Below are 12,046 nucleotides of genomic sequence, written 5' to 3'. Positions count from 1 at the left end.
TATGAATGAATCTAACTGGTTACAAATCCTTTGAAAGCTTGATTGGTTGAGTGCTTGTTGTTGAAACTTGATTTGATGTGGATTGGGATTATTAGCGTCGTTTAGGTTTTGGTTGATTGAGAGAGTTTAATGTTGGACCTTAGCTGAAAAGGAAAAATTTCAAGCAACCGGGTTAGCCATGAAATTGATGATTTCACTGATACTGGTCTGACTTGGTTACTATTTTAACAGTGTTTGAAATGTAGATTTACTGGAATCAAGATAATTTTTTAGTTGCTTTATTAGAAAGAGATTTCTCTGGCTTTGAACCATTGAATGTATACTGAGTGAGCTGTTGCAATAAAAATTTTGAGTTAGGGACACTAATGGCACACAAAGCTTATGTGGTACACATTCAATGTAGAAACCAAGAGATTTCTCTTCCACTGGGAAATACCTAACAATTTTTCATTGATAAAATGTAATTACTGCTGTTTATGTTATTTGATTGGGAAATAGCTTAAGGGCACATTGGCTGTGGAAATATAGTAATATACATGAGTGGTGAATTTGAACATAAATGATACATAATTACATGACAATTCAAAACTTACCTCTGTATCAATCCTTACCTATCAATTGTACTTCTATTCCGTCCCTATTTACTGACTGAGTTCCCTATATCACGCTGAACTTTACTGCTGTTGATATAGTTTTAAGCCAGAAAATCAAATGCATCTGTGATCAAATATGTAAACCTGCGCGTTCAGACCAAAATGCTTATTGCATTTGAATTAAATATTTACTGGCTTTTTTTTTCCTGCCAATTTGGGCTTTGTGGGAGTTTTAAGTAAAAAGGTCTTTGCTAATTCGTGCATCATTAGCTATTAGCTATTATATTCATACTGTGGCTATATTTTACTAGATGCAACTATGATGTTAGTTTGTCTGACCTAAAGATTAGTCTTGCAAGTTAAATTGACTTGCTTTAGTTGAGAATTTGAGGACAGTTTCAGTGCTCATCAAACTTAGAAACGGGGGCTTATAAATGATGATGACTCATAGGAAAGTTTGTAGTGTTAATCTTTTTTAATCAAAATGAAAGTTTTACAAGTCATGGATCCTGCATGATGTATTTTCTGCCAACCTGTTAACTTCTTTTATTTAGTTTTCCCATTTTTTGATTACTACAATTTTATGGTACAGGGTGTTTACTATTATTTCTATCAAATATTCAGGAACCGAGCTGAAGCAGGTGCATTAGAACAAAAAAGGCTAGGCATTGGTGATGGATCAGTTGGGATGATGTCCTCACTTTTTGTTGCTGCTTTATCTGGGTATAATTTACTTGTCTGTAAAGAACCCCTGTGTTTTTACTTTTTAGTTTGCTTTTTCATCTCGCAATCGAGTTGTTAGGATCGCAGATCGTGTAATGTCTTTATGTTCATGTGGTTTGACCCAACTTCCTCATTAAATCCTTCTTGTAGGTGTGTTAATGTGCTCTTGACAAATCCCATATGGTTAGTTGTTACTCGCATGCAGGTAATTGTTGTTAGTTGATTTTCACCTTTATGCTCTCTATCCTCTGACGCTCCCCTTCTTTCCTCTCCCTGTCCCTTCACTTTTCTTATTTTCTAGTATGCACTAAACATGAATTGAGACATATTGTTATCTGTGGGAAACTTCCTTTTCTCATTATTTGATTCTAGAATATGGTTACTTGGGGCGTGGGGGAATGAAATAACAAAGACTTCCGGATGTTTATTTATTTCTTCCCTCCTAAAGAATTTCTCAAAGACTTTCAACTTTTATATAAATAAACTTTTAACTAAAAGATTCGTGAATTCTGATGCTTATTTGGACTTGTAAAAGAGATTAGGGGTTTTAGGAATTGCTGCTGTTTTGGAACCTCTATGTCAAGAATACACAAAAGGGATACTGTTTGTAGCTATTGACCATAATAGGCCTCTTTCAGACCAAGGTCCTTTTGATATAGTGTTGAATAAGGTAATAAGGTTATAGTTTTACCTGCCCTGAATTTTTTTCATTTTTCTTCTAGTATAAACATTAGTCTATAGCTTCTTGTTCACACTGAAAATAGTTCAATGTCTTGTGCTTAACATTTGAAGTTTAATATCTCATGTTTAAATGATTGATTGGTTCTGTTCAACTTTGATAGTCTCTCATTATAAAGACTAAAGGAACATAAAGAACAAAGGGCATTGATAGTCTTTTTCTGCTGAAAATTCTGTTGTCTCCGGCCAATTATTGTTGCTGTTTGTGAGAGCTCAAGAGTATTGATAGTCTTTTTCTTTTGGCTTTAAATTGAGAATAAGTTAAAGCCATCATAGTATTGATAGTCTTGTTTCTTTGCTTTTGTTTTTATCTTACCTTTCTTTTGCTGGCAGTGTTGTGTCATTTGTTTTCTAGTTTAGATAGTCTTTTTCTTTTGGCTTTGTGATGCCTTCTTATAGCGACTCCCTTTCCTTTTGTTTTTATCTTACCTTTCTTTTGATACTTTGCAGAAGCTTGGCACCTGTTGTGGAAAGGTACTTAGCTTGAGTTGAAAAAACAGTAGCAGCTGAGTTGAAAGGTACTTTGCAGAAGCTTACCTATCTAATATTCACTTTAAAACTATTTTAGGTTGTCTTTGAGCATGTCTTGATCATTGAAGTGTGATATTTTTCTGGTTGGATGGAGTAAATATTTTCAATGTAAGAGAGGTGTGTGATCAGTGTAAGACCCAAGTTTTAAGCTTAGAATAAGTGGAAGAGATTTCCATTTACGATTAGGTTTGACGTATCGTGAAGGGAAAACCTGAACAAGAGTTTATCGAATGGAATAAATTTATGAAGGAGAAAGTTCAGGAAAAGTCAAAGGATTGTATCGAAGTCGATTTAAGTTATAGCACGACTAATATTCGTTTTAAAACCTAGGACAAGAACCTTAGGAAATCAAACTGTGTTCCACCCTTGGAACACTGTAGGAATTTAGTCCAAAAATCTTCAGAGAAATGTTAGAACTTCTCTTTTTCCATATATCACAATCGTTTCGAGGCGAAACTCTAGAATCTACGAACGTCCGATTCCAATCATCGGAAGTTTGCCGAAACCAAAACCCTGGTATTTCAAAACCCTAGAATCACCCGACGATGAAGACTTTTTCTATTCAGAGCTTCAAATGAAGATTCTACACGCGTACACCCATTTCTCTCGATGATTTCAATCTTTCTTCAGAAGGAAGTTTTCTATTCCGACATCCGATGCAAAAAGCAACTTATCGGGTAAAATAGTTTTACACCGACTTTGCATTAGTTACCAAAAATACAAGGAAACCTTTTCTTAGTTTTGGATTTATGTCGCCAAAACCTATCTTAGAATTCATGGAGAATGAAGCCAGAAAAATCAGATTCGCGAAACTTTCATTTTTCCGCGTTTTGCCAACCTCAATATATAGCATTAAAAACAAGCCTCGAAAACCAAAAATCATACCGATATTTCTTTAAAGAATTAGAAGATTCAGCGGGGAGAATATCGTGTCTAGAATACCTTGGAATCAGTAGGAAGAATCGGAAATCACTCTCATATTTTTATCTTAACTCTATGAGCTAAATCCTCCGATATCTAAACAAATCTGTACCGGTTTACAAAATATCTTCTCAAAAATATCTTCACAAAATATCTTCTCAAAATATCTTTGATAAATATCTATCCATCCTTATCCAATCTTTACAAAATATCTTCCATTTCATTCCCTATATATATATGTTGAAGCTTGAAACAAAAACCTCACAAAACACAAAAAACTCACCCATTTTCTCTCTTGAAGCCGCGAGTTTGCTAGGAGGAGGAGGAGAAGAGATTTTGTTCATTTCTTGCTGGATCGTCGATTAAACAGTTGCTACTTCAAGGTTTCGAGGTATAGTCGCTTTTCCTTACCTCTGATCGTTTTTTTTCATAGCTTTTCTCTATGTCCTTCTGTGCTCATAGTTTTGAGGTTTTTGCAAAACTATCTTGAATACTTCATTTTTGATTCTAAACATCTTCCTTACGTGCCCAAGAGCACTTCTGTCGGATTAGTTTTTCCGTTATGTCGCCGGAACTCCGCCAGAATCAATTTCTGCTTAAAATACCCATTTTTAAGCAAAGTCTCAACCTTTGGGCTGAAAACTATCGCCTTAGCTTAGTGCTAGTAGGATTAGTCGTCATAATCGTCGTTAGTATCAACCCCATCTAATTTGTTTTTCGAAACTCTGATTTTGAAATTCTGAGCTGAAAATAATGACCAAAATACCCCTGCGACAGTTTTCGATTCGATATTTTTTCTGAGAGTTTCCTTGGCCTAGATATCGCCTAAGAATACCTAGGAATCGATTTAGATCGAAGAAAAAGTTCGGAAACCCTATTTTACATAGTGGCCGAAACCTATTGCTTAGAGTACCGTGTCCAAAAATAATTTTTGGGTCTCTATGACCTGAGCCATTGCGTAGCTCTTCCGATTGTCGAAATTTTGGCGCTGGTTTCGTGTCATTCCGAGTTCTGTAGCTCGAGTTATGCTCGTTTTAGCGAACGAGGTTATGTCGTCTATTCATGCTTAAAAATTGTACTCTGACGCTTCTTAAGCTTTGTCTAACGCTAGTTAGTGTTATATTGACCGAATTGACTTGTTTTGATTGAACTTCGCTTCGTTTGCTCAAAGATTCGTTTGGAGGAACACTTGGAGCAGGAAAAGAGGATTGTGAAGGAGCCTTGCTTGAACACACTGGACGAGTTCGAGGTTAGGGCAACTTACTTACTAGCTATTTGCATTGTAGGCGTCGATAACTTCGACTTGAATATTGCTTGATATTGAATATTGCTTGAATATTGTTTATCGCTTTGAACTGGAAAATGATTTCTGGAGGCTTCGGCCGAGTGAAACTAATATGGGGCGTGTGTCTCCTTTTTTTGAGAGGCTTCGGCCGTTTACTGGTTTCTGTCTTATCGCTTTCTAGTGGATATGACAAGGTTATGTTTACAGCACTGCCATATTGATTCATCGCTCGATAGAGCTTGATGTATTTGCGTTATGATTAAATTGTGCTGACTATATTCGTGTATTTTGATACCACTTTTGGGAGTGTAGAATACACTTACCTTCGTCATGACAAGGACGGGTTTGTTTTGGGAACGTTTGTTAGGTCGGACCAAGGTTCGAACCTTCATTGTTTTAGGGGATCTAGTGTTTTCTCGGAGAGTTGTTTGGGTTTGATGGGAACTTTGAACTTATAGAGTTTTGGACCGAAAATAATCATAATATGTTTTATGTAAATAAATCCATAATATACTTACTAAGAATATAATGTTTTTAATTAATGACGATGATTCAACAGAAAAGACTTAGGAATGAAAGTGAGTTTGGAAAACGGGAATGGGTCGGTGATCCTAGCTTTGGGAACTTTATTTTGAAAGGTGTTGGAAATGAAAACTGAACTTTGGAATTAACGACATAATGGATTAACTCACGATGGAACACTTTACCTAATAAAAGAAATATTGTTTTAAGGGAACTCATTTTTATGGAAAAGAATTTGAAGACGGGCTTTAGCCAAGGGTCTGGGCATTAGTAAGGTACCTAGTAGAGTACACTTGGCACAACAGGTAGTGACGGTCAGCCGTGTAGAGTTGTATCGTGCCTGTTGATGTCTGGCGTAGCAAGCAGAATGGTTAAACCCGTAGGGTCACAACCGACTTGACTATAGCCTAGGGTTCTCGTTGTAGAAGCCTTTGGTCAATGAACCAATTTTACCTGTGAGGACGAATCGTTGTTTAGCTAACCATATTGCACCCATGCATACACGCGATGAAGTGCCAAGTGGAGTACTTCGGTATAGCAGGAAGCAACGATCAGCCGTGTAGAGTTGAATCGGTCCTGATTATACCTGGCACAACAGGAGGTAACGATCATCCATGTAGAGTTGTATCGTGCCTGTTGATGTCCGGCATAGCAAGCAGAAATGGTCGAACCATGTAGAGTTTGTACCGTCTTGACTATAGCCAAAGGTGATAAGTGACGCCCGAGCAGAAATGGTTAAACACGAGGCCAGTGTTACGACCGTCTCGAGGTGCCCAGCCTTTAAGTGGCAATACCATTGGTTTGTCCCGTCGCCAAGCAGAGTGACGTTATTCGGGTTTGTGTCAGCATATTCTGCATTGGCATACCATGCATTTAACTATATTCGTTGATATATTGCTTATCGAGTTTTCGAGATATAACTTATTGAACTGTTGAGATATTGAATATTGAATTTAGAAATCTGATAACATGTTATGTATATACCTTAGGGTAGACGATACAGAACTTATATGGATATATACAACCTATATATATATACCCCTTTATTCATCACATGTTGCTTGTATTATCTATTATATTCTGTGAGTTGACCCTAGCGCCTTGGCTTTGTGTGTATGGTTGTGTTTGGGCGGTCGGCCTGCTGCCAGACGTCCAACAGCTGATTCAAGATGGATCGTCGTTCGGGGAGGATCCGGAGCGCAATGACTATTACTGAGCCTTTGACGTGGACCCGGACTTCATGCATGATCGGATGAGGGTCGATGTTAGGAGTGTATTATATGGGGGGATTGTTTTCACAGCTCTGATTGTCATTTCCCGTTTTGGGGCTGACTTATCTCCTTGAAAACTGTATTCATAAAACTCATGGCTCTGACCATGGGATGCACTTATTCGCCTGCGGGCACTATCCCCAATTACTTTATGTTTATTATCTTTGGGTTGAGTCTTCATTATGTTAAGTCTTCTATTTGAAAAGAAAACGAAAAAAAATATTTACGCATTTTCCGCACTATTGATTTAAAGTCACTAAAGTGACACCACCGAAATCGGGGTGTTACAATCAGAGCTCAAGGGTAGTTGGTTTCTGGGAATTCTTTTCCATGATATATTGTATTCTGTTAGAGTATGCAATATACTTAGTCATTACAAGCTGATAATTTATGATGTGAATAGACTCTTAGTGGGTTAGTTTCTGTACTCAAGCTCTAACTAATTCTATTTCTGTTAAAGAGCTCAACTTGTACAGGGATTTATATACCCTCATTCAAACAACTTATAGATAGGTAGTTCCTTACTGTCCTATATGACAGAACCTTTAATTACAGTGAAGAAAATGATAGTGGTTAGATTCAGTGATTAATTTTCCATTATTGTGTCACTAGATTGTCTTAGCCTGTAACATTCCTGATATTGTGTCACTGTGTTAGTTTTCCAGATATTAGTTGGCTCTTGTGCTAACCTTTTCTTCTCATTTTCATGAACCTTGCCTCTTCATTCAAGCATCTTCTTAAAGTGATTCTTAGAAGTGATTATGATGCTTTCTATATAAGAATCAATTAGATTTCTGATTCAAGAGTGATTTAATTTCACTTATTGTGGGTGGCATGACAGGATTTCTGGTGAGAACAAGCATTATGTCATACCAACCAATCCTCTGTTGTCGTCTTGCATTCCTGGAGGTTCTTCAAGTGGTTCAGCTCTAGCGGTTGCTGCTGGCCTAGTTGACTTTGCTATTGGTGAGTTTACTTGGTTACCACTTTCATGTTCCATCATTCATTTCAAAAATGCTAATCTGTCCATTTATTTATTGCCTTTCCATGTTTCACTTGCTATTGGTGAGTTTACTTGGTTACCACTTTCACTTGCTTTCTTGACTTGTATAAATTAAACCTTAGAATTTATTTGGTATGTATTTAAAGTTTGTGACTAAACAGTCTGAATTAAAGTTTGGGCAACTTGTTTTTTACATTATAACATGGATTGTTGATCTCTGTATTTATTGCATCTGTTTATAGGGTTCAAAGTTGCTCACCTCCGCTGCTCTCCTAATTTATGCTTATGGTGCTGGTGGCTTTCCTGCTTGGGGCATTAATTTGCTGAACTGTTGCTGTTTTGCTGAATTGTTGTTGTTTAACTATTTTGTCCTAATTTCATGAGCAGTTGCTGTTTAAGTACATTTAAAGAACTAGAATTGCTGAATTGTTCTAGTTCTTTTAGGCTATTATGTTTTCTTTTTTGCTGGGACCTTGGATGTTTAACTCACTTGAGAGAGTGTGTTCTCAAGATCTCTTTTTATGTTAATAAATTTTCATTAAAAAAATATGTATATTCAGGTCAAATTCGTGTGGAAAAAAAAAAGAAAAAAAAATTGTTGAGCATTCACATCGGTTTTCAGTCTAACCACATCGGTTTTTTGTCTAACCTACACATTTCACATCGGTTTTTTGTCTAACCGAGGTTGGCTGACAGAACCGATGTGAAAAGTGTACATTTCACATCAGTTGGCTGACTGAACCGATGTGAAAGGTCACATCGGTTATAAACCCGATGTGAAAGGGTTAGGAGATACCACATCAACATTGTAAGATCAAGTTTTGATCTAGTAGTACAACTCTATGTTTTGATGATTACAAGTTAACCTTTTGATATGAACAATTGTGGTACTCTAACGTGTTTTTCTGAGTGTGCTATTTACAGGCTCTGACCCTGACTCAATTTCACACAAATCAGAAGCACTGTGTATAAAGGGTAACCCAAGCAACGCTTTCGCATTCACCATGTTCAGTATGAACAGTGGAAAAGCTTCAGAAGATCTGAAGCTATACAAACTCTGATGAGGACTCAGTCGCTAGAAGCTCTGATGATCCAGAAGTTCTGACAACCAAGAAACACTGAAGGTTCAGATGTTCCGATGGTGTAGAAGACTCTGAAGATCCAGAAGCTGAATAGTGGAAACTCTGAAGTCCAGAAGCAAGAAACTCTGAAGGCCATGTTCTTCCCTCTGAGTTCAGAATCAGAAGATACAATGGTCAGAGGATCTGTGCTTTCCCTCTGACTCTGATCAACCTGCTTCACAAGTTCCAATACGAAGCATTCCTCTGATCAGAAGTCTCCTAGGTTAAAAGGTCAAGTCGCTATCCAAGTACAAAAGCAAGTGTACCTTCCTGACGACCTACCTAACGTTCTCAGCCACAGCAGAAGCTGGATTTTCCAGAACTGCCCTCCAACGGTAGCATTTCCATGCAACGCTCAACCCTAATCCTTGGAGTATATATAGAGGCTGAAGATTGAAAGAAGCGGCTAGAAAAATAGAAGAAGAAAAAAATATAAAAGAAGCAATACACACGCGCAAGACATATTCTAAGCTTTCTTTTATCTTGTAATTTATTTTAGTTTACACTCAGCTTATTCAGAAGCAAACCCTTGTAAACACCAACCTCAAACAGTTGTTTGATTTTCCTTTAGGAGATCAAGGTTGATCGGATCCTAGAGAAGACTAAGAGAGTGAATCTTAGTGTGAGCTAAGTCAGTGTAATTGTTAGTCACTTGTAGGTTTCAAGTGCAGTTGTAACTCTTACCTGATTAGTGGATTGCCTTCATTCTAAGAAGGAAGAAATCACCTTAACGGGTGGACTGGAGTAGCTTGAGTGATTTATCAAGTGAACCAGGATAAAATCCTTGTGTGCTTTTCTATCTCTATCTTTTGCACTTAGTTCTCGAAAAGATTTGTTAAAATCTTTAAGGTGGTAGTTTTTGTACTGAAAACGTTATTCAAACCCCCCCTTTCTACCGTTTTTCATACCTTCAATTGGTATCAGAGCGCAAGTTCTGATTACCACACCTAACAGTGTTCAGTGATCCGGGCCGGTGTGAAAAACAATGGCTGCCACCACCAGTGAAACTCAAAGAGATGGTTACAACGCAAAGCCTCCTATGTTCGATGGTCAAAGGTTCGAATATTGGAAAGATAGACTGGAAAGTTTCTTTCTGGGTTTCGATGCAGATCTCTGGGATATTATTGTGGATGGCTATGAGCGTCCAGTTGATGCAGATGGCAAAAAGATCCCAAGGTCAGAGATGTCTGCAGATCAAAAGAAGCTGTACTCACAACATCATAAAGCAAGAGCAATTCTTCTAAGTGCTATCTCCTATGAGGAGTACCAGAAGATTACAGATCGTGAGTTTGCTAAAGGCATTTTTGATTCTCTGAAGATGTCTCATGAAGGAAACAAGAAAGTCAAAGAATCAAAGGCATTGTCTTTGATCCAAAAGTATGAATCCTTCATCATGGAGCCAAATGAGTCCATTGAAGAAATGTTCTCCAGATTTCAACTGCTTGTAGCTGGCATACGTCCTCTCAACAAGAGCTACACAACAAAAGATCACGTCATAAGGGTCATCAGGTGTCTTCCTGAAAGTTGGATGCCTTTGGTGACTTCAATAGAGCTCACGAGAGATGTTGAGAATATGAGTTTAGAAGAACTCATCAGCATTTTGAAATGCCATGAGCTGAAGCGCTCAGAGATGCAAGATCTGAGGAAAAAGTCCATAGCCTTGAAATCCAAATCTGAAAAGGCTAAGGTTGAGAAGTCAAAGGCTCTTCAAGCTGAAGAAGAAGAATCTGAAGAAGCATCAGAAGATTCTGATGAAGATGAGCTGACTCTGATCTCCAAGAGACTCAACCGCATCTGGAAGCACAGGCAGAGCAAGTTCAAAGGCTCTGGAAAGGCAAGAGGAAAGTCTGAATCCTCAGGTCAGAAGAAGTCATCAATCAAGGAAGTCACTTGCTTTGAGTGCAAAGAATCAGGGCACTACAAAAGTGACTGTCCAAAATTGAAGAAGGACAAGAAGCCAAAGAAGCACTTCAAGACCAAGAAGAGTCTGATGGTGACATTCGATGAATCAGAGTCAGAGGATGTTGACTCTGATGGTGAAGTCCAAGGACTCATGGCTATTGTCAAAGACAAAGGAACAGAGTCAAAGGAAGCTGTTGACTCTGACTCAGAATCAGAAGGAGATCCAGACTCTGACGATGAAAATGAGGTATTTGCTTCCTTCTCTACCTCTGAACTGAAACATGCTTTGTCTGATATCATGGATAAGTATAACTCCTTGTTGTCTAAGCATAAGAAGCTGAAAAAGAACTTATCTGCTGTTTCTAAAACTCCTTCTGAACATGAGAAAATCATATCTGATTTGAAAAATGATAACCATGCTTTAGTTAATTCTAACTCTGTGCTTAAGAATCAAATTGCAAAGTTAGAAGAAGTTATTGCCTGCGATGCCTCTGATAGTAAGCATGAATCTAAGTATGAAAAATCTTTTCAAAGATTCCTGGCTAAAAGCGTAGATAGAAGCTTAATGGCTTCAATGATCTATGGTGTAAGCAGAAATGGAATGCATGGCATTGGCTATTCTAAACCAATTAGAAATGAGCCTTCTGTGTCTAAAGCTAAATCCTTGTATGAATGCTTTGTTCCCTCTGGTACCATATTGCCTGATTCTGTACCTGCTGAAGTTGCTAAAAACCCTCTTAAAAAGGGATCTTTCTCTATGACTAAATATCATGCAAATATTCCTTTAAAATATCATGTTGAGACACCCAAGGTGATCAGAACCCTTGGGGTAACTAACAAAAGAGGACCCAGAAATTGGGTACCTAAGGACAAGATTATCTATGTTGCAGATATCCTTGATAGCTCCACTGAAACACCAATCATGGTATCTGGACAGTGAATGCTCGCGTCACATGACGGGAGAAAAGCGTATGTTCCGAGAGCTGAAACTTAAGCCTGGAGGCGAAGTTGGCTTTGGAGGAAATGAAAAGGGTAAAATTATTGGTACTGGTACTATTTGTGTAGATAGTAGTCCATGCATTGATAATGTTTTATTGGTAGACGGCTTAACACATAACTTATTGTCTATAAGTCAATTAGCTGACAAGGGTTATGATGTTATATTCAATCAAAAGTCCTGCCGGGCTGTAAGTCAGATCGATGGCTCTGTTCTGTTTAACAGCAAGAGGAAGAACAACATTTATAAGATCAGATTATCTGAGTTGGAGGCTCAGAATGTGAAGTGCCTTCTGTCTGTTAATGAAGAGCAGTGGGTATGGCATAGACGGTTAGGGCATGCCAGTATGAGAAAGATTTCTCAGCTGAGCAAGCTAAACCTTGTCAGGGGCTTACCCAATCTGAAGTTCGCTTCAGACGCTCTTTGTGAAGCATGTCAG

The 12,046-nt window shown here is 37.9% G+C and overlaps 1 long non-coding RNA gene across 1 annotated transcript; it reads left to right on the top strand.

Moving 5' to 3' along the window:
* The first annotated feature begins 4,675 nt into the window (after positions 1–4,675).
* LOC130730070 (uncharacterized) lies at positions 4,676–6,745 on the top strand. Its single transcript, XR_009016226.1, has 2 exons — positions 4,676–4,755; positions 6,462–6,745. It is a non-coding gene; the product is annotated as an uncharacterized LOC130730070 (long non-coding RNA).
* The last annotated feature ends 5,301 nt before the right edge of the window (positions 6,746–12,046 follow it).

This window comes from Lotus japonicus, chromosome 1 (assembly GCF_012489685.1).
Source record: "Lotus japonicus ecotype B-129 chromosome 1, LjGifu_v1.2".
Classification (NCBI taxonomy): domain Eukaryota; kingdom Viridiplantae; phylum Streptophyta; class Magnoliopsida; order Fabales; family Fabaceae; genus Lotus; species Lotus japonicus.
Note: the sequence above shows the minus strand (reverse complement) of the source record. Positions and strands in the feature narration are given on the sequence as shown.